The sequence below is a fragment of the Schistocerca nitens genome, chromosome 3 (genome assembly GCF_023898315.1).
Source record: "Schistocerca nitens isolate TAMUIC-IGC-003100 chromosome 3, iqSchNite1.1, whole genome shotgun sequence".
Lineage (NCBI taxonomy): Eukaryota > Metazoa > Arthropoda > Insecta > Orthoptera > Acrididae > Schistocerca > Schistocerca nitens.
Window position 1 is genome coordinate 483552161 of NC_064616.1, and position 27113 is coordinate 483579273.

The window sequence follows — 27113 nt, forward strand, 5'->3', positions numbered from 1 at the left end:
CAGAACCGCAAAATTACAACGAGGAGACGAAGTTAATTATGAATTGAAGCGCAAGATTTGGGAAAAGAACATTTAACAGTTGATGAACAGAAGATTTTAGCACCTGTTTTGTTGGAGTATGCAGATTTATTCCGAGAACGTACAAATTTACCTGTCACTCATTTAGTTCAGCACCGTATTCATACAGGGAATGCAGCCCCAATCACACAGAAACCTTACCGAACACCATTCAGTCAAAGACAGTTGGTAGAAGACATGGTTAAAGAACAGTTAGAAGCCGGAATTATAAAACCAAGAGATCCTTCAGACCCACCGTGGTGTTCGCCTGTTGTAATTGTAAGGAAGAAATCAATTTCTGGAGAACCACAGTTCCGTTTTTGTGTTGACTGCCGATCTTTGAATGCTGTGACCACACCCGACATTTATCCCTTACCAAATTTAGTGGAAACCTTGGATTACTTGGGCAGATGTTGATTTTTTTCAGTATGAGATTTAACATGTGGTTATCACCAGTTAACAGTGCAGCCAGATGATCGAGCAAAAACTTCATTTGTAACAGCAACAGGAGTACACTAGCATCTTCGGATTCTGTTTGGACTTCGTAATGCTGCAGCTACATTTCAACGCCTGATGGATTCAGTTTTACGGGGGCTCACCCCAACACAGCCACTTGTTTACCTTGATGATGTAATAATTTTTGGTGAAAACTTGAAGCAGCATACTGAGACACTACAAGCTGTTTTTGAGCGTATAAGAAGCGCAAATCTGTCTTTATCAATAGATAAATGTCATTTTGCTCAAAGTAAAGTTAACTATCTTGGTCATGTCATAACCAGTGAAGGTGTTCGACGTGATCCAAAATTAACTGAAGATGTAAAGAATTTTCCTGAACCACAGAATTTGAAAGAACTACAATCATTCTTGGGATTGTCAAATTTCTACAGACGATTTGTAGCCGGTTATGCGAATATAGCACTTCCAGTGACACAGTTACTGAAGAAAAGAGCCACATTTAATAGGTCAACAGAATGCAAAATGGCAATGGAAGAACTTAAAACTGCTCTAACCACAGCCCCAGTGTTAGCGTATCCGGATTTCAGTAAACCTTTTATTCTTTCAACAGATGCATCCAATTTTGCCATAGGTGCAATCTTGTCTCAAGAAGTTGATGGTTATGAACATCCAATCTCATTTGCTTCCAGACGAGTAAACAAAGCAGAATGTAATTATACTACCACTGAGAAGGAGCTTTGTGATTTGGTTTTTGGTATAAAACATAACAGATGTTTCTTAACAGGAAGAGAATTTACAGTTATTACAGATCATGCCGCACTTAAATGGTTATTGAGCTTAAAGGATCCAAGTTCCAGATTAACAAGATGGGCATTAAGATTGAGTGAGTACCAATTTAAGGTTATTCACCGACCTGGTAAACAACATGTGAATGCTGATGTAATGAGTCGAAAAGACAATGTTTGAATTACAATAAGTCGAGAAGAAGAGTTAAAGGCAGCTCAAGAAGAAGATCCACAATGTAAACAATGGAAAAATGATCAACGTTTTGCCGAAATGGATTCTTGTACAAAATCACTAGTAAGGGAAACCGCCTAGTTATTCCAGAAAGCATGGAAGAGCAAATCATGAGAGAACAACAAGTTTCTTTATTAACAGGACATTGCGGTAAAAAAACAACAAACATTAAAATAGCTTAAATGTTTTGGTGGACGAGCCGCAAAGTTGACGTTTTCGAGTTTGTTTTTCAATGTGATTCCTGTAACAAATGGAATAATGTTCGGCCGGCCGCGGTGGTCGGGCGGTTCTAGGCGCTCCAGTCCGGAGCCGCGCTGCTGCTACGGTCACAGGTTCGAATCCTGCCTCCGGCATGGATGTGTGTGACGTCCTTAGGTTAGTTAGGTTGAATTAGTTCTAAGTTCTAGGGGACTGATGACCACAGCAGTTGAGTCCCATAGTGCTCAGAGCCATTTGAACCATTTGAATAATGTTCGAAAAAGTAGAGCACCATTGCAAGAACTGCCAGAGACAAGTGAACCTTTTGAACTAGGACTAGATGTCGTAGGACCGTTGCCTAAGACTAAAGATGTAAACAAATACGTATTGACAATGTTAGATCATTTCTTTAGATACCTTCTCATGATACCAATACCTGATCAGAGCACTGAGACTATAGTTAAAGTTTTTGTAAAAGAATGGATTCTTAAGTTTGGATCACCATTATGTATAATTAGTGATCAAGGAACAAATTTTAAGAATGAATTACTTAAACAGACTTGTAAGCTCATGCAAATAAATCAGTTAAGGACTACACCAGCACACCCTGAAGGAAATGGAAGGGTCGAGCGAGTCCACAGAACAATTATTCAAATGGTTAGCCATTATGTGAGCAGCAAACACGACAATTGGGATGTCTGTTTACCGTACTTGGTAAGTTGTTACAATGCCAAAACGCACAGCTCAACTGGCCTAAGTCCATATGAGATCGTCTACGGAAGAAGAATGCATTCACCTTTGGACTTTGCACGATCGACTGCCGGAATCAGCAATGAACACGTAAGGGATCTAGCACGCAAGCTAAAGGAAGCATGGAGGGGAGTGAAACAGCGAAATTATCAATCCTTTCCTCAGCGAGCAAGACAACACGACCGCCAAGCGGCAGTGCCACAGTATCGACATGGAGATCTAGTGTATCTGAGCAACGTAGTATTAAAGAAGAGTCAAGTAAAAAAGTTTAAGAAGTTTTGGAAAGGACCATATCCAAACTTGAAGGTGTTATCGCCAGTCACTCTTAAGCTCCAACTGCTCTTTCGTTTGATTGTCGTTCATGTCAATCGTGTAAAGCCATTTCTGGGTAGATTTCCTGTAGTATCGCAAGACAATGAGGACCGACCGAGGGGCAGACCTGCTGTTCTCAAACACAGGAAGCGAGAATCGCGAGGTCGCAGTCCAGACTTCAAGGCCGAGGCATCGCCACGTTCCGAGCGATCCTGTTCCAGACACCCCTACAATCTGCGTAAACGTGTGATGTGTGTGAGAGTCCAATTCGTGTGTTTATTTCAGCCATGTGCTTATATGAATGTGTTGAGAAAATGTAGTATTGAAGCTATTGCACGAGTGCACAAGTGAAACTAAACCTTTTATTCCACAAGTTACCCCAAGAAACTCATTATTTTATGTTCATTGTTAACTCTAGTATTGAGAGCTAATGAACCATGTCTATTTTTATTCTAATGTTTGCTGTGACAGCGTATTCTACTAATGCTGTAGTAATTGTACCACAGAGTACAGGTGTTTTGTTTGAACCATGATCAGACATGGTAGTTTCAACAAGTCACACAAAAGTTGTCCTCAAGTACAATTTGAGTGTAATCCAGGAACAGTTCAATTATGTAAAGAAGCAAATTGACCTAATTCGTTCTGTTAAGGGTAATGATACAATTTTGGAAATGGGTACATCTTGGTATAATAACTAGATCACAGCCAAAATGCAGGTAGAGTCAACATTTGCTAATTATGAACAAGAGATTTACTGTTTTTTAAAGATTTTGCCACACAAACTTTTACTTAGGCGTAAACGTGCCTGGTTTGGTTTTGGAGGGTGTATGCGTCGTACTGTATTTGGTACTTTAACTGGTCGAGATCTACTGGAAATTAAAGGCAAAATATTAGCTCTTGAACAACAGTCCAGTACAGGTTCAACTAACCTCTCTAATGAAATTATCGTATTAAAGAATATGCAAAGGACCATTACTAACCACACAGTTTTCATTGAACAGATTGTAAAGCAATTTATCTCACATTTCCACGTAATTCGTAATGAAACGAACGCAAATATCCAAGGACTATTCCAAGGATTAAATGCTGTGAGTGCACACTTAGATTTAAACACTCTTTTGTTAAGGATTACTGATAGTTTATCGAATGCTAGAAATGATGCCCTTAACTTAAGAACAGCCTTAGAAAGTAGTTCAAATGATTGTTTGAGCAGTGTACTACTACATCCAGAACAATTTTTACAGATCTTACTGTCAATTGAACGAAAGCTAGATGCACCACATACTATGATTTACCCTGTTAACTCTCACAATTTATATGCTTGCTACAAGTTAACCACCACACACTCCTTAATGATTGAAGATGAATTAACTGTTATTGTTTCTATTCCCATTGCTGGATCAAAGCATAATTTTGAAATGTATAAGATTTATACTTACTCTGTGATATGGACACAGGCAGGTATTCATGTAAAGTACGCGCTGAATGATTATCTACTTATCAGCAAAAAAGAAAAGCACTCCATCTTCAGGCCACGAGTGGCCTACCGGGACCATCCGACCGCCGTGTCATCCTCAGAGGAGGCTGTGGATAGGAGGGGCGTGGGGTCAGCACACTGCTCTCCCAGTCGTTATGATGGTATTCTTGACCGAAGCCGCTACTATTCGGTCGAGTAGCTCCTCAATTGGCATCACGAGGTTGAGTGCACCCCGAAAAATGGCAACAGCGCATGGCGGCTGGATGGTCACCGATCCAAGTGCCGGCCACGCCCAACAGCGCTTAACTTCGGTGATCTCACGGGAACCGGTGTATCCACCGCGGCAAGGCCGTTGCCACTGATCAGCAAGAATCGAAGATTTTTGTGTCCCTAAATGAAAATGATCTGCATATGTGTAAACATAGTCATAAGTTAATTTGCCCTGAATCGGCAATATTCTTAGATGGTAAAGTGTACAGCTGTGGAAAAGAATTGTTTATGAATCATCCCCCAAGAGATGATTGGCCTAGAGTTTTAACGCATCTTTATCATCCATTTCATAAACGATGTTCTGAAGGTATAATTTTCTCATTTAACTCCACCCTTGATGTCACATTTACATGTAAAAATTATGATACACCTGAGCTACCCTTTACACTAAAATTGAACAATAGTGGATTAATCTTGAATGCCACACATTGTGATTTATCATGTGAACTATTTGATATGCCTAGTGTATTGCCGACTACATTTCATGCAACTGGACATTTGGTATTAACGAGAATGTTATCTGTTTATTACAATGATTCATACATATTAACATATGGAAAGCGTTCCTTATCAAGTTTTTCTGATGACAATGATTTAATTAAGGACATCCATGAAAATGTAATCTCTTCCAATAATCTACATCTACATCTACATCCATACTCCGCAAGCCACCTGACGGTGTATGGCGGAGGGTACCTTGAGTACCTCTATCGGTTCTCCTTTCTATTGCAGTCTCGTATTGTTCGTGGAAAGAAGGATTGTCGGTATGCCTCTATGTGGTCTCTAATCTCTCTGATTTTATCCTCATGGTCTCTTCGAGAGATATACGCAGGAGGGAGCAGTATACTGCTTGACTCCTCGGTGAAGGTATGTTCTCGAAACTTCAACAAAAGCCCTTACCGAGCTACTGAGCGTCTCTCCTGCAGAGTCTTCCACTGGGTTTATCTATCATCTCCGTAAGGCCTTCGCCATTACTAAATGATCCTGTAACGAAGCGCGCCACTCTCCGTTGGATCTTCTCTATCTCTTCTATCAACCCTGTCTGGTACGGATCCCACACTGGTGAGCAATATTCAAGCAGTGGGCGAACAAGTGTACTGTAACCTACTTCCTTTGTTTTCGGATTGCATTTCCTTAGGATTCTTCCAATGAATCTCAGTCTGGCATCTGCTTTACCGACGATCAACTTTATATGATCATTCCATTTTAAATCACTCCTAATGCCTACTCACAAATAATTTATGGAATTAACTGTTTCTAGTTGCTGACCTGCTCTTCTGTGGCTAAATGACAAGGGATCTTTCTTTCTATGTATTCGCAGCACATTACACTTGTCTACATTGAGATTCAATTGCCATTACCTGCACCATGCGTCAATTCGTTGCAGATCCTCCTACATTTCAGTACAATTTTCCATTGTTACAACCTCTCGATATACCACAGCATCATCCGCAAAAAGCCTCAGTGAACTTCCGATGTCATTCTCAAGGTCATTTATGTATATTGTGAATAGCAAAGGTCCCATGACACTCCCCTGCGGCACACCTGAAATCACTCTTACTTCGGAAGACTTCTCTCCATTGAGAATCACATGCTGCGTTCTGTTATCTAGGAACTCTTCAATCCAATCACGCAATTGGTCTGATAGTCCATATGCTCCTACTTTGTTCATTAAACGACTGTTGGGAACTGTATCGAACGCCTTGCGGAAGTCAAGAAACACGGATCTACCTGGGAACCCGTGTCTATGGCCCTCTGAGTCTCGTGGACGAATAGCGCGAGCTGGGTTTCACACGATCGTCTTTTTCGAAACCCATGCTGATTCCTACAGAGTAGATTTCTAGTCTCCAGAAAAGTCATTTTACTCGATCATAATACGTGTTCCAAAATTCTACACCTGATCGACGTTAGAGATATAGGTATATAGTTTTGCACATCTGTACGACGTCCCTTCTTGAAAACGGGGATGACCTGTGTCCTTTTCCAATCCTTTGGAGCGCCACGCTCTTCTAGATACCTACGGTACACCGCTGCAAGAAGGGGGGCAAGTTCCTTCGCATACTCTGTGTAAAATCGAACTGGTATCCCATCAGGTCCAGCTGCCTTTCCTCTTTTGAGCGATCTTAATTCTTTCTCTATCCCTCTGTCGTCTCTTTCGATATCTACCATTTTGTCATCTGTGCGACAATCTAGAGAAGGAAAAGACATTTAGTATTCCGACCTTTAGTCTGTTCAAAAATGGTTCAAATGGCTTTGAGCACTATGGGACTCAACTGCTGTGGTCATCAGTCCCCTAGAACTTAGAACAACTTAAACCTAACTAACCTAAGGACATCACACACATCCATGCCCGAGGCAGGATTCGAACCTGCGACCGTAGCTGCAGCGCGGCTCCGGACTGGAGCGCCTAGAACCGCACGACCACCTTTAGTCTGTCATCCTCTTCAGTACCATTTCTGTCACAGAGTGTCTGGACATTTTATTTTGATCCACCTCCCGCTTTGACATAAGACCAAAATTTCTTAGGATTTTCTGCCAAGTCAGTACATAGAACTTTACTTTCGAATTCATTGAACGCCTCTCGCGTAGCCCTCCTCGCACATTTCGCTTCGCATAATTTTTGTTTGTCTGCAAGGCTTTGGCTATATTTATGTTTGCTATGGAGTTCCCTTTGATTCTGCAGCAGTTTTCGAACTGGGTTGTTGTACCACGGTGGCTCTTTTCCATCTCTTACGATCTTGCTTGGCACATACTCATCTAATGCATATTGTACGATGGTTTTGAACTTTGTCCACTGATCCTCAACACTATCTGAACTTGAGACAAAACTTTTGTGTTGATCCGTCAAGTACTCTGAAATCTGCTTTTTGTCACTTTTGCTAAACAGAAAAATCTTTCTACCTTTTTTAATATTTCTGTTTACGGCTGAAATCATCGATGCAGTAACCGCTTTATGATCGCTGATTCCCTGTTCTGCGTTAACTGTTTCAAATAGTTCAGGTCAGTCTGTCACCAGAAGGGCTAATATGGTATCGCCACCAGTCGGTTCTCTGTTTAACTACTCAAGGTAGTTTTCAGATAAAGCACTTAAAAAAATTTCACTGGATTCTTTGTCCCTGCCACCCGTTATAAACGTTTGAGTCTCTCAGTCTATATCCGGCAAATTAAAATCTCCACCCAGAACTATAACATGGTCGGGAAATCTACTCGAAATGTTTTCCAAATTTTCCTTCAGGTGCTCCGCCACAACAGCTGCTGAGCCAAGGGGTCTATAGAGACATCCAATTACCATGTTTGAGCCTGCTTTAACCGTGACCTTCACCCAAATTATTTCACATTTCGGATCTCCGTCAATTTCCTTCGATACTGTTGCACTTTTTATCGCTATAAACACGTCTCCCCCTTCACTGTCCAGCCTGTCTCTGCGGTATACATTCCAATCTGAGTTTAGAATTTCATTACTGTTTACATCTGGTTTCAGCCAACTTTCTCTCCCTAGTACTATGTGGGCATTGTGACCGTTTATTAATGAGAGCAGTTCTGGGACCTTTCTATAGACGCTCCTGCAGTTTACTATTACCACATTAATATTGTTATTCCCTGTTGTGTTTTGCTTACTGCTACCTTGCTGCGTCTCAGGAGGCGTCTTGTCGGGTCTAGGGAGGGAATTCTCTAACCTAAAAAACCCACATGTGCACCCCACACGTGCTCCGCTACCCTTGTAGCCGCTTCCTGCTTGTAGTGCACGCCTGACCTATTCAGGGGGACCCTACATTTCTCCACCCGATAGCGGAGTTCGAGAAATTTGCACCCCAGATTTCCGCAGAATCGTCGGAGCCTCTGGTTTAAACCTTCCACTCGGCTCCAAACCAGAGGACCGCGATGGGTTCTGGCAACGATACTACAAATAGTTAGCTCAGATTCCACCCCGCGAGTGAGGCTTTCCGCCTTCACTAACTCCGCCAACCGCCTGTATGAACTGTGGATGACCTCTGAACCCAGACGGCAGGAGTCATTGGTGCCGACATGAGCAACAATTTGCAGTCGGGTGCAGCCAGTGCTCTCTATCGCCGCCGGCAGGGCCTCCTCCACATCTCGGATGAGACCCCCCCCCGGCAAGCAGACAGAGTGAACACTGGCCTTCTTCCCCGACCTTTCCGCTATTTCCCTAAGGGGCTTCATCACCCGCCTAACGTTGGAGCTCCCAATCACTATTAAACCCCTCCCCTTCGTGTGCCTGCTCGGACCATGCTGAAGGAGCGGCCACATGTCCACTCACAGGCAGAGCGGTCGACGCCACACGGCCAGCCTCCACATTGACCCTCCGCCTCGTGCGCCGCAAACGCCGCTGAACCCGCCACTACCCTTGAGGAGAGGGTGGCCCAACCGCGCCCGGTACCCGCGAAGATGTCTCGACAGCAGGGACCGTGGGTGAAGCATGTAACACCTTGGGTGTACCATGCGACGTACCAGACTCCCCACTCCGCTACACTCCGAGGCAGCAGCCTGAAGACGGCTGACCGCGGCCATCAACACGTTCAGCTGTTCGCAAACAGTGGCCAGCTCCTCCTGCGTCCGTACACAGCAGTCACACATCCTATCCATCCTAAGAAATGAATTTACTGTTGAGAGTTAATCAACTTTTAACTAGACTGCTAATTCACTAAAGGCGGCTGATAGCTGACTAAACTGTGGTTACTAGACACTTCTTGTAGAAAATAATGAAAATAGCACTACCTGTCTTTGGACTGTATTCAAAACAAACACTAGCACTACTGTCACTACAGCTGACTAAAGGTAATCTCTCTGACTGTATTCAAAACAAACACGAAATCTATGGAATACTATTACTAGCACTCGAAAATTAAAGCTTACTAAAAGCAAAAACACACGGAAGAAGAAGTGACAAGTACGAAAAATACAGTTAGTAGTTAAATTAACGTAGTTCGCTGCACAGCAGACGTGACGCAGAAACTTCATTGAAGCAGCAAATAGAATTAAGTCCTTCGATTCATCCAGTAATGTTAATGCATACTTGATTGTCAGTATTGTGTTTTTATTGCTTTTATTAATTTGTCTTTTGTCAACAGCATTTGTCATGTATGAAATTGTCATCTTGAAGGTACGCTTCCCTGTACCGAACATTACTGTGTCTGCAAATGAAATACATGTTGCAACGGCTCCTGATGCCACAAATGGAGAAATAGATTCATAACACCCAGGAGGACGTTTTGAGCCACCTATGGTTGCTCTTTTTCTAAGGGGAGAGTGATGTAAGGGTCTACGGGCTGCACGCAGCCGTACGGTGCATAACCGTCGCTCGCCAGCCGACCTATCTGGAATGCTGACAATTTGCTTGGTCAGTACACGCGTATCCGGCCGCAGTGCGAGGCAGAGCGAGTACGCGACTGACCGACGTCCGCAGCTCGTAGTGTTAACTAGCGCGGCTTCGGTCACGAATATGTCTCTTTTCTTAGCTCACCATGGAGCCTGTCGATACGACTGTAATTAGCCGCTGGTAGGATGTCAGACACAGTGATGATGGATGCGAGTAGCGTGCGTGCAGCAGGCCGCGGTGGCTGAACGGTTCTAGGCACTTCAGTCCGGAGCCGCGCGACTGCTACGGTCGCAGATTCGAATTCTGCCTCGGGCATGGTTGTGTGTGATGTTTTTAGGTTAGTTAGGTTTAAGTAGTTCTAAGTTCTAGGGGACTGATGACCTCAGATGTTAAGTCCCATAGTGCTCAGAGCCATTTGAACCATTTTTTTAGCGTGTGTGTTTTATAATCCGCCTTTGTTAATAAAGCTGTTTAAACTTACTTCAAGTGTTCGCGTATTGCTGTACCTCAAGGACGCACCGCTTACAAATACTGACAAAATATTCCTGTAATCATCATCCGGGGCAACAATACAAACAACAACCTTACACTCGGTTAATTTTCTGGTAGTGGGTGAAATTCACTGATAACATTCGGGCAGATACGGGAGAAAATATGCAAACCATTTGGTCATACGTAGGAAAAATTATTATTATATATAAATTTTAACTACCTAACTCTATTTCAGTGTTGTCATGTGGGGAAGGCTAGCTTCAATCTCGATATTGATTCATGCCTGGAACCAGAACCTTGAGCTTGGAGATCTGATACAGTTCGAAGGAATAGAAGGAGGTTAGAGTTACTAACGAAAGAGTGTATATTCTAGAAACAGAAGTACTTCAGTGACAGGGAATAATCGGCTGTAGGCTTATCGAAGACAGAATCTAGAGATTCTGCTGAAGTGATTTATGGAGACTACAGAAAACCTACGTCAGAATGACTGGGTAGCTCTCTCCACAAGTACAAGTTCATTACCTTAATTTGCACTGCACTAAACAGTTACACAAAGGAGAAACACTGTTTATGAAATATGGAAAAGATTGTCCATAAGGTAAAAAAAACTTACCTCATAAGGCAGCTGCTGTAACGCTGTATCACTTTTAAATATCCTTCGTAGATATCCTCCCGCTCAGATACGAACTGGTGCAGCTATAGGCACCCAACCAGCTTATATCGAATAACGCGCACACTGCTAGCTTTCAAGACGGAGAAATATCCAGACACAGATGGAATCCACCAGAGGAACCGGCATGAACTGTCCTTTACACTGACTAGCGTCAGTGTGATTTTAGGTTATTTTGCAAGCTTTTCCACCCCCAACAAGCTGGTCCCCCCAGTATCACTCCCTTAATTTCAGAAAAAGGAGAAACAATGGCTCAGAACAATGTACGAGGGGTGTTAAATACGTAATGCAACACATTTTTTCCTCGGCCAAATTCGGTTGAAAAAAATGCGGAATTTGTTGTGGACATCGTGGAATATTCCCGGTTCAGTCCCTATAGTTTCATGAAGTTCCGTCGGGTGGCGGCGCTATACGTAGCCTTCAAACTGGCGCCTGTAAAGGAAGTCCTGTCATTGAGTTTCTTTTGGCGGTAAACCAAAGCATCGCAGATATTCGTAGGCGCTTGCAGAATGTCTACAGAGACCTGGCAGTGAACAACAGCAAGCTGATTCGTTGGGCGAGGCATCTGTCATCATTCCGAGAAGGTCGCGCAAAGCTGTCTTATCTTCTGCCTGCCGGCAAATCGCACACAGATGTGACCTAGCAGTATTGGAACGTGCGGACAATGTCATTCGAGGTGGTCAATGCATCACAATCAAACATTTCGCTGCTCAACTGGACGTTTCTTTTCGTAGTGCCGACACAGTTGTCCACCACTTCGGGGTTCCCAAAGAAGTGTGCCTGCTGGGTTCTTCACAGCCTCACGGAAGACAATAAAGAGCTACCTAGGACCAGTTGAGTGGAATGGCTTGCGCGTTACAAGGCTCATCGTGCAATTTTTTGTCGAAAATCGTCACAGGTAATGAAACATGGGTTCATCACTTTGAACCGCATATAAAACCGAGAACTGCAATCCATGGAGTGGCGCCACACCTTCTCTCCTCCGAAGAAACAGTTCAAAGCCACACCCTCAGCCATTAAAGTCATGGGTTTATTGTGTTTAATGTCCTCCTTTACGGTGCAACGATCAACTCTGAAGTGTATTGTGCTACCCTCAGAAAACTTAAGGAAGAACTTGAGCGCGTTAGTAGCCACAAAAATGTAAACTAACTTCTCCTTCCCCATGACAACGCAACGCCACACAAGTGTGCGCACCCGAGAATAGCTCACAAAGCTTCACTGAACTGTTCTTTTCATCCACACTACAGCCCAGATGTCACACTTTCCGACTTCCATATGTTTGACCCAATGAACAATGCATGGCGCGGGAAGCAGTGCGTGTATGATGGGGAAGTTATTGATGCAACAATACGTTGGTTCCGCATCGAGCAGTAGAGTGGTATCATGCGGGCATATAGGCCCTTCCAGTAAGGAGGCGTAAGACCGTCGCTCGGAATGGAGATGGTGTGAAAAATAGGGATTTGTATCCAAAAGAGTGGGGAACAATATGATGCACTGGAATTCTGAACAAAGCAAACCTGCTTTCAAAAAAGAAATGTTGCACGAATTAATGAATGCTCCTCGTAAGATCCGCAAACAAATAGTGGACACGACTTTGTTCCTTTCAGTGACGTGTTAGACGGAAGGGAAGTATCTGGCCATAGAATAACACAGAAAATAACTGACATATCATGACTCGGAGAATGTGCATAAATAGCAGATTCTAATACAAGCAGAACAAATGCTAAACGATTTTCTGTAATTTCCTTGTTTCAGTTAAAAAGGAAGGAAACAAGATTTAGGGTCCAGTCCAGTTCTAGGTCGTTAGAGACGAAACATTAAATCGGATAGCACAATAATACGCAATAAATCAGTCACGTTCGTTCAAACGTATCGCGCCGGTATTCTCGTTATGCAATTAAGAAAAACAGAGGAAAACTTAATCTGGATGGCCGGGCTACGGATTAAATCTTGTTACAGAGTACTGGGCCATCAGGATTAAAAGGGTGGAGCTACTGACTGAGCTTGGGTCACGTCTTACATAAAACATTTATTGTAATTTTTATTGAATTTAACATTAACCCATTTCAGTCATGCAAAAGCCGACTTATATGGACTCACAGCTCAGTGAAATATGAATTCAAAAACGAGTCAAAATTACGTAAAAGACTTAAACATTCACTTATATGAATCACTTAAGAAAACAGTTCAGCTAATAGCCTCTCATCAAGACAGTTTAGCCAAACTGCATTTCAATTATATGAACAGGTTTGTCAGAAGCAGTGAATTCAGTAAAGTCTTACACTATTAGAAAAATAAAGGCTGGCACGTAACGCAACAGTCAAAAATTCTTATCTGAAGAAGGAATTAATGTTATTGACGAAAATATACTTCAGTTAAGACAAACTGACAAGTGCAGGTTAATTTTAACGATTAAACCAGGTTATACACACAATACAACCATAGCCACCAAAGGAAATTCTTGATCATATGCTTCTCTTCGTTACATTGTTACGCAAACAAAGGGAATGAAAATGCTTAAGAGCTGTTACAGCAATCATAAGGAAAACTATCCTTCAACACATCCAAATAACATTAGAAAATGGTATTATAACAGTTGCAGCACATTCATGATGGTATAAGGCACACACAACGTTAGATTCCCTTGTCAGTGCCCGTTGCACCGGCGTCACTCCACATGTGGCAGGCAATCAGCACATCGATTTTTTCAAGTAATAAATGTAGAGGGAATCGAAACTGCGACAGACTATAACTAATGGCTAGTAATCACTGTTCTTAACATCAAGGCAGTTCCACACTTATTCCTTTTACTACAGCTGCTGGCCAACGTAAATATCAGTACACATCTCAGTAACTGAAAAATAATAATGTGAGTGCAGCTCCGATTCAGAAAATAGCAAGCAGAAACGGCAGCGCCCGAAGAAGCATTTTGTGTGCTTTAGTACACGAATAAAGTCTGTCGGTGGACACAGTACAGCTCACTGACATCCAAGGTGGAGCTCAGCAAATATGACACCACCTTTTAGCGCAAAGAGCAAGCGCTGTCCAGGCTCATCACAAATGCACACTCTTCCACCGTACAAGCCCAGCAGGATACAGACGTCAGATATTCAATCTTTTAGTGCATAAACTTAAGGGCACAGGCCAAACCAGCCGCGGACGTATGTTTACGAGAAAGGCCGTCAAACTGTCCGCCTCCACCCACTCCGTACTTTCACTATCGATTTCCTTCTTGCTGCCCCACAGATCAACACTCCTCCTGGTAGCGATCTCGTAAATCGCTGACAGTGGAAATATTGCCAACGTACACCGAAAAGCCAGAACACTACGACCACCTACCTAATGGCTGCCTAATGGCTGCTATTCCCACATTTTTCACGGATAACAGCGGCAATGCGTCATGGCATGGGAGCAATGAGGCCTTGGTAGGTTGTTGGAGGGAGTTGGCACCACATCTGCACACACAAGTCAACTAATACCCGTAAGTTCCGGGGAGGAAGCCCATGAGCTCTGACACCACGTTCAATCACATCCCACATTAGTTCGATCAGGTTCAGACTCTGGCGTGTTGGGGGGCGAGCACAACAACTGGAACTGCCACTGTGTTCCCTGGACCACTGCATCAGACTCCAGGCCTTGTGACAAGGCGCTTTAGATTGTTGAAAAATGCCGTTGCTGACAGGAAACATGATCGTCATGAACGGCTGTACGTGGCCTGCAACCACTGTACGATACTCCTTGGCCGCCATGGAGCCTTGCATGAGCTCCATTGGACCCATGGATGCCCAAGTGAATGTTCCCCAATTCGACATTCCACTTGAATGTACTTGGTAAAATAATAACGAGTAGGGATTCACACGGAGTTGTCGTATTACGACAGCAGGCTGAGATATAACTGGCAAAACTTACTGGGACATGGACATTTATCTTATCGGAAAAGTTTCTTGATTTTATCAGACATGCTCTTCGCAATATGTATATGCCGTCTACTATTTGATGTACCGTAAGGATCCTGTTCAATGAATTCAGCTGGTACAGGTGCACTAAGTGTTGACTGAATATTTGATGATGTTAAGTGTGTACATTCTCTCTGTGGTAGCCGCTACAATACACTGGTCAGCAAGAATACTATGACCACCGACCTACTACCTATATAAACCCGTCCACGAAATAGAAGCCTCACCTGGCAAGGACTGACTGCTAGGCAGACACACTCAGAATGCGTGTAATATCAGTGAGCGTGCACTCTTCGCGCCATCTATCTGAGTTTGATCGAGGGCGGATTGTGATGGCCTGGAGTATTGGCACGAGCATTTCGGAAACTTCACGACTTGTCGGTTGCTCAAGGAGTGTTGTGGTGAATGCCTTCATTCCAGTATAATGATAGTTGACATTTGTGGATACTTCTAGAATGTACTCGAACCGAATATAGAAATTAAAATTTTACGTTTCAGGTGAGTTTTGAACTCACGACCCTCCACGCAACGGTCTACTATCACAACTACTACACCACGGCTTCTGCAACGTTTCTCCATTCTTAAGAGAACAGTGTCTTGGTGTTACGTCGTCCTAGTCCGGGAACGAATCATTGGTCCTGCGTACTCCGAATCCCGATGACTGATGTTCGCCCTGACGGTGATCTTCTTAGAACTTCCTTTGCCGCTGCGCCCTTCGTCACCTTTCCGCTTGCTGCCTGTCACTGGAGCTTCGAATTTACGCTGGGTTGCAGGATCCTTAAAGGGCTTCATTCTAAGGACGTAGACCGTATCTCTGATCTTTCGTCGTCTTGTGTCGGGGTCGAAATCTTCAACTTCATAAGTAACATTAGACAACTGTTTTACAGCCTTATAAGGTCCAAAGTAGAGCCGGAGGAGGAGCTCAGAGAGACCAACCTTCCGAACAGCAGTGAAGATCCAGACGAGGTCACCAGGCTGGTAGACAACAGGACGGTGGCTCGCGTCATACCTTCAGCGATCGTTTTCTTGAGCCTGCAGCGTGCGGAGTCGAGCTGCCTGCCGAGCTTCCTCAGCTCTGGTTAACACCTGGGCGATGTAGTCGTCATCAGGATGTAACGGAAACACTGTCTCCATCGTCGTAGTCGCCTCACGCCCATGCAGCAGGAAAAATGGCGTAAATCCTATGGTGTTTTGTTTGGTGGTGTTGTAGGCAAACGTCACGAAAGGTAGCACCTCATCCCAGTTGCTCTGCTCAACACGGACAAACATTGATAGCACGTCGCCATGGCCTTATTAAGGCCTTCAGTAAGCCCGTTAGGTTGCGGATGGTAGGCAGTCGTCATGTGATGAGTAATGTTGCACCGATAGCTTATCTCTGTCACAATATTCGATTGAAAAACTTTCCCTCGATCCGTAATTGACGAACTTGGGGCACCGTGTTTTAATACAATGTCTTCCACGATGAATTTGACTACCTCGGATTCTTCATCTGTTTTCACGGCTTTTGTAATGGCATAGCGTGTCAGATAATCAGTGCAAACAATAAACCATCTATTGCCACTAGCAGACGTTGGAAATCGTCCAAGGAGGACAATCCCAACACCCTGGAAACGCGTTTCGGCTGGTGGAATTGGTATGAGTCGGCCAGGTGCTTTCTGAGCAAGTGCCTTTCTCCTCTGGCACTCTCGACAGTGCAACACATAGTGACGGACACTCCTAAATAAACCTGGCCAGAAAAATCTCTTGCGGATCCTATCGTATGTCTTAATAAATCCTAAATGTCCGGCCTCTGATGTCATGGAATTTCTGTAGAACATCTAAGCGCTGGTAGCCATCTCTTTCCAAATGGATCAAAGTTTTACTTGCAAAGTAATCCATTAACTATCTTAAATTGTCCTTTCACATCATCTGAGCGATTTAAGGCAACCATAATTTGAGATATCTTGGCATCCTTCTTCTGTTCAGCAGAGAGATCCTGGAGTGCAGCGAGACAGTCACTATCTTCATCAAATTCTTGATGGTCTTGCACAGGGTTTCTTGAGAGACAGTCAGTATTTTGGTGGTTTCTTCCACTTTTGTACACTATGGTAATGAAATACTCTTGAAGACGTAGTGCCCACCTGGCGAGTCGTCCTCTTGGATCCTTAAGACCTGTCAACCAACAAAGTGAATGATGGTCTGTAACAGCTGTGAATGGCCTTCCATAGAGATACTGTCGAAATCTGCACATGGTCCAGATCACAGCAAGACATTCTCTTTCTGTAGTTGAGTAGTTTCTCTCGGCTTTTGTAAGTGTCCTAGATGCATAGGCTATAACCTTCTCTTTTCCATCCGAAATTTGCACCAGAACAGCACCGATCCCATACCCACCGGCATCTGTGTGTAGTTCTGTAGGTGCTCTAGCATCATACGTACCGAGTACAGGGTGAGTCGTCAGAGTTTTTCGCAGCACATCGAAAGAATCTTGTTGAGCAACATCCCAGATAAATTAAGCATCGGCTTTTAACAATTCTTGGAGTGCTCTGGTTTTGATACAAAAGTTTTTTATAAAACGATGGTAATGAGAACATAATCCGAGGAAGCTTCTCATATATCTAATACTTTTAGGAATAGGAAATTCCGTTATAGATCTCACCTTTTCTGGGTCTGGCGGCACATCTTCGTTTGACACAAGGTGTCCAAGTATTTTGATTCCTTTCTCTCCAAAGAGACACTTTCTTGGGTTAAGCTTCAGTCCACCTTGTTGGAAACACTTAAGAACGGCCATCAGTCTTTTTATATGTTCATCAAATGTCTCTGAGAACACTAGAATGTCATTTAAGTAACAAAGACACATCGTCCACTTCAGGTGTCTTAGAAGATTATCCATCATCCGTTCAAAAGTTGCTGGTGCATTACGCAAACCAAAAGGCATTATCATAAACTCATGCAGGCCCTCAGAGGTGATGAATGCAGTTTTCCCACTATCAGCCTCATCTACTTCGATTTGCCAGTATCCCGAGTACATGTCCATGGTTGAGAAAAACTTAGCCCCTTCAGACAATCTAGTGTATCGTCAATTCGTGGAAGGGGGTAAACTTCCTTTTTAGTTATCTTATTAAGCTTCCTGTAATCAACACTAAAGCGCCAACTGCCATCCTTCTTCCTGACGAAGGCCACTGGTGATGACCATGGGCTCTGCGAAGGCTGAATGATATCATTCTTCATCATTTTCTCTACCCCGTCGCGAATTATTCGACGTGCCGTTGCTAACACACGGTACGCTCTCTGGCTTATTGGTTGGTGGTCTCGCACATGCATCTTGGATGGATTTGCGGTTCTCGGCGACAGTTAACTATCCACAATTCACCGAATCCGTTTTTAAATGAGACGACAGAGGCTTGGATGACCAGGTTAGTCTTCACTGGTATGTTTCTCTTACATTCCAATATAAGATCCATGGGTTGATGCATGGCATGACACATGACAATTACCTTTCTAGCGCTGACTGCAGGAATGATCACTTCATCCAGCACACATAGTCTCCACACACTCGGATGCGCATCTTCCTGTCCACGGTATCTCATCTCGTCTAGCATAATCTTCGAGCGACCACAATCCATAACTGCCTGAGAAGCTTTTAAAAAGTCCCATCCGAGAATGACGTCATGACTATACTCTTGTGAGACGATGAATTCTAAGGGCTGTGTATGGCCAATTATACCCACACGAATGGTACATCTTCCTGTAGGTTATACATATTTCCCATTAGCCACCTTCAGCAGAGATGTTTTCTTGTCGACGAATACGGTTTTCTGCAACTGGCGACGGTACTTCTCCGAAATGACTGAATATGATGCTTCAGAATCCACAAGAGCTTGGGCTGGTCGGCCATCCATGAGGATATCGACGTAGTTTCCTATCATTGTTGTAGTGATCGACGAGAGAGGATTTTTTCTCTTCGGCGGCGTCACCTCCAAGGAAGGTCGCACCCTTTAGTTTTCTAGGTCGCGGCGGCTAGATGATCGGTTGGAGCTTTTAAACGGCGATGGAGACCTTGATCGGCGTGTTGGGGAACGTCCTCTCCAGCGGCTAGCTTGCGGCGATAGTGACCCACGTCGTCCTGCACCCACATCTTCTTGTTCATCTTCGTCGTCCCGGAGTTGGCGTCGGCTAAGATCGGTCTGCTATCTTCTGGCGCGGGCGCCATCAAATATCCACCGCCTTTCTGGACAATAGCGCACCACATGTCCCGGTCGTCCGCAGTGGAAACATACTGGTTGGTTATCCTGGGTCCTCCAGACGTCAGTCTTCCTTGGTGCCCAAACAGGTTCCGCATGCGGCACTGTAGGAACGTAACTCCGTCTGGGTCTGTACATTTTCACCGTTTTAATGGGAAATGAAGGACGAGAGTTTGGGTTCAATGTCTGTTCACTTACCTCCCTTATGACCTCTTGAAGTGTCTCGGTTTCTTGCTCGCCGTGCAATCCAAGTGCCTTCTGAACTTTCTCTCTCACTATCTGACGAAGAACACTTGTAAATCAGTTGCTTCCTCCATTACAGACGTCGATACGACGTTTGGAAGCCGTTCAAACTTCTTGCGTGTAATTGTTCTGTGATGCATTGTCTCGATACACTGGCACCATTTTATGTAGTCGTCTGCTGTCGAAACCTTCTTCAGGAGTAGGGCTTGATACATGTTCTCAGCAACACCCTTAATGAGATGTGCAACCTTATCTTCCTCCTTAATTCTAGGATCCACTATTTTACACAGCTGCGAGACGTCTTGAAAGTAGGATGCTGTAATTTCATAATTTATCTTCAGCCTTGCAGTTCTGTCGTTATGTGTAACCGATATACTTGCGCAATTCCACCTGCAATACTTCCCAGCTTGTGAACTTCTCATCGTTGTTCTAATACAATTGCTTGGTAGTGCCCTCCAAGTAGAAAAATACGTTAGCCAAACAAACGATGCCATCCCATTTGTTATGTTTGGCTATAAGCTCATATACCTTCAGCCACTTGTTTGGATCCTTTTCATCGTCACCAAAGAACCCGGAAGATTGTCTCATGTGGTGGCACACAGTTGCTGTCATCGTAACGTCCTATTCTTCTTCTGTCTCCGATAGAAGGTAATCTGGCGAGGTAATCTGGCATGAGCCAGAGTAGTGTTGTTCGTGTTCTGCATCTCCATAAATATCATCCTTACCACATCAGAATTAACTGGTTCGGATTGTATGCGTCACACTGAATTTTACCGTTGTGCTCAACTTCAGATTTCGAGAGGAGACACCTTTATTAATTTGATTTTATTTACTGTCGAGGCTACATTCACGAACCATGGAAACGTTAATTTGCATAACATGCATTATAGGGCAACTGAAAATCCACGTTAGCTGCGGCAAGTTGCACACCAAAACAGTGGTCGGTGAATGTATGGTGTGGGATTCTGGAGGACAGAATTATATGACCCTATTTCATCGAAGAAAATCTTAGTGGTAGGAAGTACACCACATTCCTGCAAGAAGCATTAGGTCTGTTATTGGAAGAAATACCTTTAGGAATAAGGAACAGAATGTGGTATCAACACGATGGGTGTCCAGCACATTTTTCGCAGATGGCTAGAAATGAGTTGCAGAGACAATTCCCAAATCGTTGGATTGTATGCGGAGAGGATGTGTCGTGGCGGGATCGTTCGCCAGATTGCCGGCTCTGGATTTTTTCTTGTGAGAATTCGTGAACGACATTGTTTATGAAGACGTACCAGCTACACCTGAAGATATGCGAGAGAGAATTGTCAGAACATGTGCTTCGATAAGTGCCGATGCGATAAGGAGTACCACTCAATCCATGACAAGAAGATTGCAGCACTGCATTGATACCAATGGTCATCACTTCGAACACCTTCTGTAAATGGACGTTCATGCCACCTTTGTGACCTTCGTTGACCTTCAAAGACCTTACTGTTACGCATCATTGGATCCGTCTCGATAGCCGCTATCAGGAAATAAGTACCAAACTATAGCACCCCATTTAAAATTCCCGGGTTCGATTCCCGGCGGGGACAGGGATTTTCTCTGCCTCGTGATGACTGGGTGTTGTGTGGTGTCCTTAGGTTAGTTAGGTTTAAGTAGTTCTAAGTTCTAGGGGACTGATGACCATAGATGTTAAGTCCCATAGTGCTCAGAGCCATTTGAACCATTTAAAAAAAAACAAGTTGACCTTCATATTTCTGAAGCGACCCCACCTATTAAGAAAAAACCGACGTCATATTCTGGCCCCCGTTGTCCCATGCAACATTTGTCCCACAAACTTTTCAGCTCCTATCATACTTTCGGATGTGACTACGAAGGCTTTCCTGGCGTAATAATTGATAATATTCTTCTCGGGTATGCAGCCGGATCATGACGTCTTCCAGACACAATATTTCCGCGGTCCAACTGGCCGCCATCATCAGGTGAGTGCGCTGGTGCACAATCTCGCCGGAACTGACTTCCCAGCGCAAGCGGCAGCCCATATATAGGCCGCAGAAGACCCACAACGCGTGCGCGAGAAGATGCCGTAGCTGCCCTCTAGTGCAGTAAACATGCCGCGCCGCCAGTGGTGGAAAGAGGCGAAATCGAGATATCGCTGTCAAAAATAAAAGAAATTTCAAAAAATTCTATTCCGACGATTGAGACGCAGACCGTTGTTTTTTAATGTCAGATAACACCGGGTCCCATGTCTTACTTAAAAGATAACCCTTGTCTCTATTAATAAGATTGTCAGATAAACGAATCTCTATGGATTCTTTTAAAACACAGTCCCAATAGCGAGATGCAGGGGCAACTATTTGTGTCGCGTCATATAGCATTCTGTGTCCCTCGGTGAGACAGTGCTCCGCCACTGCGGATTTCTCGGGTTGAAGCAGCCGTGTGTGCCGCTGATGCTCAACACATCGGTCCTGAATGGTCCGGATCGTCTGACCAATATAAGCCTTCCCACAGTGGCAAGGGATCTTATACACACCGGGCTTCCTCAAACCCAAGTCATCCTTAACAGAGCCAAGAAACGCTCTAAGCTTGGCCGGCGGACGAAAAATACTTTTGATGTGATATCTTTTTAGAATTCTTCCAATCTTCGAGGAAATGCTCCCAGCAAAAGGCAGAAAAGCCACCGATTTGCAGGTATCTTCTGGTGGTTCAGGCGATGGTCCAAACTGGAAAGCACGACGGATCTGTTTATCTGTATAGCCATTCTGCTTGAACACAACACTAAGGTGGTCCAATTCTTGTGTCAAGCTTTCTCAATCTGAAATGGCATAAGCTCTTCTCGCCAATGTTCGCAGGACGTACGCTGGAACGATGGATGACAGCTAGAAGCATGCAGGTAACGGTCCGTGTGCGTAGGCTTTCGATAAACACTGTGTCCCAGTGTCCCATCATCCTTTCTGTACACCAGAACATCCAGAAACGGAAGCTTTCCATCACTTTCCACCTCCATGGTAAACTTGATGCTAGGATGCAGGCAACGCAACGGTTCTTCTGTCACGTGATGACTATCTGGGAAAGATGGATCTCTTACTTGAGGACTCAGCATACAGAACATTGCAGGACGACCCAACTGAACGGATAAAACGGAAGACGGTTTCACTGTTGAAGAAGAGTTCTTTACCTGACGACGTTCTCAAAAAACTTCGTCCTGGTGCTGCCGTGCCACCGAGACTATACGGCCTACCCAAGATTCATAAGAAAGGGGTCCCGCTTCGTCCGATCGTGAGTAACTTGGGTGCTCCTACCTACAATCTAGCCAAGTATTTAGCATCTGTTCTTGGCCCTCACGTCGGTAAATGCGAACATCACATTCCCAATTCTATGGTGTTTATTCAGAGATTGAAGTCCTTGTCTCTTAGTCCCGGCGATTTGCTTGTGAGCTTTGATGTCATGTCGCTTTTTACCCGGGTTCCTCTGAAAGAATCCTTGCAATTAATTGGTGAGAAACTGGATGAGGACACAACCAGGCTTTGTCGCCACGTGCTGACGTCGACGTACTTTTTATTCAATGACAAATATTTTGAACAGACTGACGGAGTGGCTATGGGGAGCCCACTGTCCCCAATAGTCGCCAACCTTTTTATGGAAGATTTGGAGGACATGGCGCTGAAGACGGCGTCCTTAAAACCAACCTGTTTCTGGAGGTACGTTGACGACACGTTTACGGTGTGGCCTCATGGGAGAGAGGCTCTTGACCGCCTCCTAGATCATTTTAAGTCCCTGCATCCTAGCATCAAGTTTACCATGGAGGTGGAAAGTGATGGAAAGCTTCCGTTTCTGGATGTTCTGGTGTACAGAAAGGATGATGGGACACTGGGACACAGTGTTTATCGAAAGCCTACGCACACGGACCGTTACCTGCATGCTTCTAGCTGTCATCCATCGTTCCAGCGTACGGGGGTCCTGCGAACATTGGCGAGAAGAGCTTATGCCATTTCAGATTGAGAAAGCTTGACACAAGAATTGGACCACCTTAGTGTTGTGTTCAAGCAGAATGGCTATACAGATAAACAGATCCGTCGTGCTTTCCAGTTTGGACCATCGCCTGAACCACCAGAAGATACCTGCAAATCGGTGGCTTTTCTGCCTTTTGCTGGGAGCATTTCCTCGAAGATTGGAAGAATTCTAAAAAGATATCACATCAAAAGTATTTTTCGTCCGCCGGCCAAGCTTAGAGCGTTTCTTGGCTCTGTTAAGGATGACTTGGGTTTGAGGAAGCCCGGTGTGTATAAGATCCCTTGCCACTGTGGGAAGGCTTATATTGGTCAGACGATCCGGACCATTCAGGACCGATGTGTTGAGCATCAGCGGCACACACGGCTGCTTCAACCCGAGAAATCCGCAGTGGCGGAGCACTGTCTCACCGAGGGACACAGAATGCTATATGACGCGACACAAATAGTTGCCCCTGCATCTCGCTATTGGGACTGTGTTTTAAAAGAATCCATAGAGATTCGTTTATCTGACAATCTTATTAATAGAGACAAGGGTTATCTTTTAAGTAAGACATGGGACCCGGTGTTATCTGACATTAAAAAACAACGGTCTGCGTCTCAATCGTCGGAATAGAATTTTTTGAAATTTCTTTTATTTTTGACAGCGATATCTCGATTTCGCCTCTTTCCACCACTGGCGGCGCGGCATGTTTACTGCACTAGAGGGCAGCTACGGCATCTTCTCGCGCACGCGTTGTGGGTCTTCTGCGGCCTATATATGGGCTGCCGCTTGCGCTGGGAAGTCAGTTCCGGCGAGATTGTGCACCAGCGCACTCACCTGATGATGGCGGCCAGTTGGACCGCGGAAATATTGTGTCTGGAAGACGTCATGATCCGGCTGCATACCCGAGAAGAATATTATCATACTTTCGGAGTTATTCGTGGTGGCAATAGTTATGACTCACCCTGTATATCAGAACGACCGAGAGGTATGGTTTGGGAGAAAGGACTGACTCATTCCGAAGCGTGCAGAGAAACATCAACAAGTGTGTCATTGACATTATTGTATCGAAGGTGCACAGCCGGTCTTCCGATGACCCCGGTGCGTGCGTGGGTCACCTCCAGTGCCTAGGAATCTGCTGTGTCAGTGTCTGGTCACCCAACCTTGAAGGCATAGCGTCCCTACTCACGCCACGGCTAAGTGACCGCAGCGTGTGTTGGCTGCGCAATAGCCCGCGACTCGGCTCACTGTTCTCTGAAGCGCAGCTCGTGGACCAGGTGTAGAGCGCCTAAGGGAAACCGCTGTCCGCTGTCGTTGTAGTGAGCCTTAGCAGCTCTGGTTGTCCGCCAGGGCAGCTCTGTCAGTGACCGCTAACAGCTCTGCACCATGGAGGCTCTGTTGTAACTGCAATGTATGGGTTCTTCCCAGTGCGTCAGTGCCCTGTGCTGCCCTTATTACTTCACACTGGTTTACAGTGCCTGCTGGGCCGTACCTCATCGCCTGCGAGCGTTGTATACTTGTCTTGCAGAATCGTTTGGTAAATGCAGCCACCATCCGATGTGACTATTGGTAGTTGAACTACTACCTTCCAGCCACAGTTGGGCGAAATTTACAAGAATTCCCCAAATCCGTGCCTGTACTTATTCGTGGCGCAGCAGTACTTAATGTATATCAGGTACCAAGAAACTCTTTTCCCGAGCCTACTAACACCGTATGTATATACATGAGATTTTTTCCCCCTTACGCTAACGAACTATTTCTAAAAAAATGGTTCAAATGGCTCTGAGCAGTATGGGACTTAACTTCTAAGGTCATCAGTCCCCTAGAACTTAGAACTACTTAAACCTAACTAACCTAAGGACATCACACACATCCATGCCCGAGGCAGGATTCGAACCTGCGACCGTAGCGGTCGCGCGGTTCCAGACTGTAGCGCCTTTAACCGCTTGGCCACCACGGCCGGCTAACTATTTCTAAAACTCCAATCCCTTTTCTCTAGTAATTTAATTACAAGCTACTATGCGGTGTTGCAAGCAAATCGCTCGTCGTCATGATCGCTGTAGATTTTGTACATCTTCCAGATGAGACATGCCGGTCAAGGTATACTGTAGCAAGCTTATGTTACCCCTTAGATTCGTAGAGTCAACTACAGGTTTCTAATGTGGAAATACAAGTTCTTCGCTGAATGAGTGAGGTAAGCGATTGTCAATAATTTTTTTCTTTGATGAGGTCTGACACATTTACGTCGTAAAAATCATTGCGCAAATCTTGTTAGTAAAGAACTGGGAGAAATTTAGACTTCATATGCTACAGAATAGAAAATGCCGTGTGGAACTGTTGGCCAACAATTTACCTACGCTCTTGGTGACTAAATTTTAAACGGTTTCCTACAGTATCCCTACTATGCACCTTTCCCTTGCAATACGTATGTGTTGAGACTTCCGTTTAATCTTTCTGAGTGATTGATGGGATGGCCGTTAATCGTTGTGTCGAGTTTGTGTTGTCGATGACAGTGAAAGACAAGGCCAGAGAGGGAAATCCGATACCTAGGGATAGCCTCCTGCTCTCGAATGTCAATAAGGGGACCATACTGTAAAACGACTTTATTCGAAGGACTCATAGTCAGCAAGGGACTCAAGCCCTTATGGCTGGCTCTGAGCACTATGGGACTTAACAGCGGAGGTCATCAGTCCCCTAGAACTTAGAACTACTTAAACCTAACTAAGCTAAGGACATCACACACATCTATGCCCGAGGCAGGATTCGAACCCGCTACCGTAGCGGTCGCGCGGTTCCACACTGAAGCGCCTAGAACCGCTCGGCCACTCCGGCCGGCCAAGCCCTCACTTCATGAAATACTGCTGAGAAATTTCGAGTGAAACCGAGTAAATTGGCACGTAGTTTGATCACATTGAAAGTTGTGCCATCATCACGCCTCCTCTAGCTGCTTGAATACTTGTAATAAAAGTGACTTCTGCCACCATAAACCGAGCGTTTCGTCAATTAGATTCATCGACTATAAACGAAGGTGAGCAGAGCATCACAGGAGGTTGATCAGATTACTCCTGCCACCTAACAAACTGCACGAACAATACAGGAGTCCTGACATAGTAGGCTGCTACTCGACATCACAGTTTCCAATCACGAAGCGCCACTGGAGATTATATAGTGGAATTCCACACTATCTTTCTCTGCGTAATCTTTCCACAGGGCATCGGGGTTGTCCATTATGTGGTTCTGCAAACGTTTCAGAAGTCCACATGGACAATAATTCATGAGTCTCTCATTAGAATTGTTTGAGTCAACGACATATATTACTAAAGTCATCGTATTCCGAACCCAGTAAAAAAATTGAAATCTAGCGACTCCTTTCTTAGCATTGCCGATAAAAGGCGGTTTGTCTCTTACCAGCCAGATAAATGTCTGTAATTACCCGAATGACACTGGTATGTAGTAGATAAACGTGGGCACTTGACCGATGTGACTTCTTTTCATTTTGACACAGCACGTGTTTTCCATACACTTTCCAGAACTACGTGCTATGTTCCAATATGATATGGCACAATGTTGTGGTCTTACTGTTGTATAAATGGGTGAAGACAGAGATAAATTATACGGTCTGGCAGAGCACTGTGCCATGTTTAAGGTCTTGACTAAGTCACATGTGTAAATA

The 27113-nt window shown here is 44.5% G+C and overlaps 1 protein-coding gene across 1 annotated transcript in view; it reads left to right on the forward strand.

The window, feature by feature from the left end:
* The window catches only part of LOC126249629 (CREB-regulated transcription coactivator 1-like), an 81097-nt gene that overhangs the window by 47685 nt on the left and 6299 nt on the right, over positions 1 to 27113 (forward strand). The window lies entirely within an intron of this gene.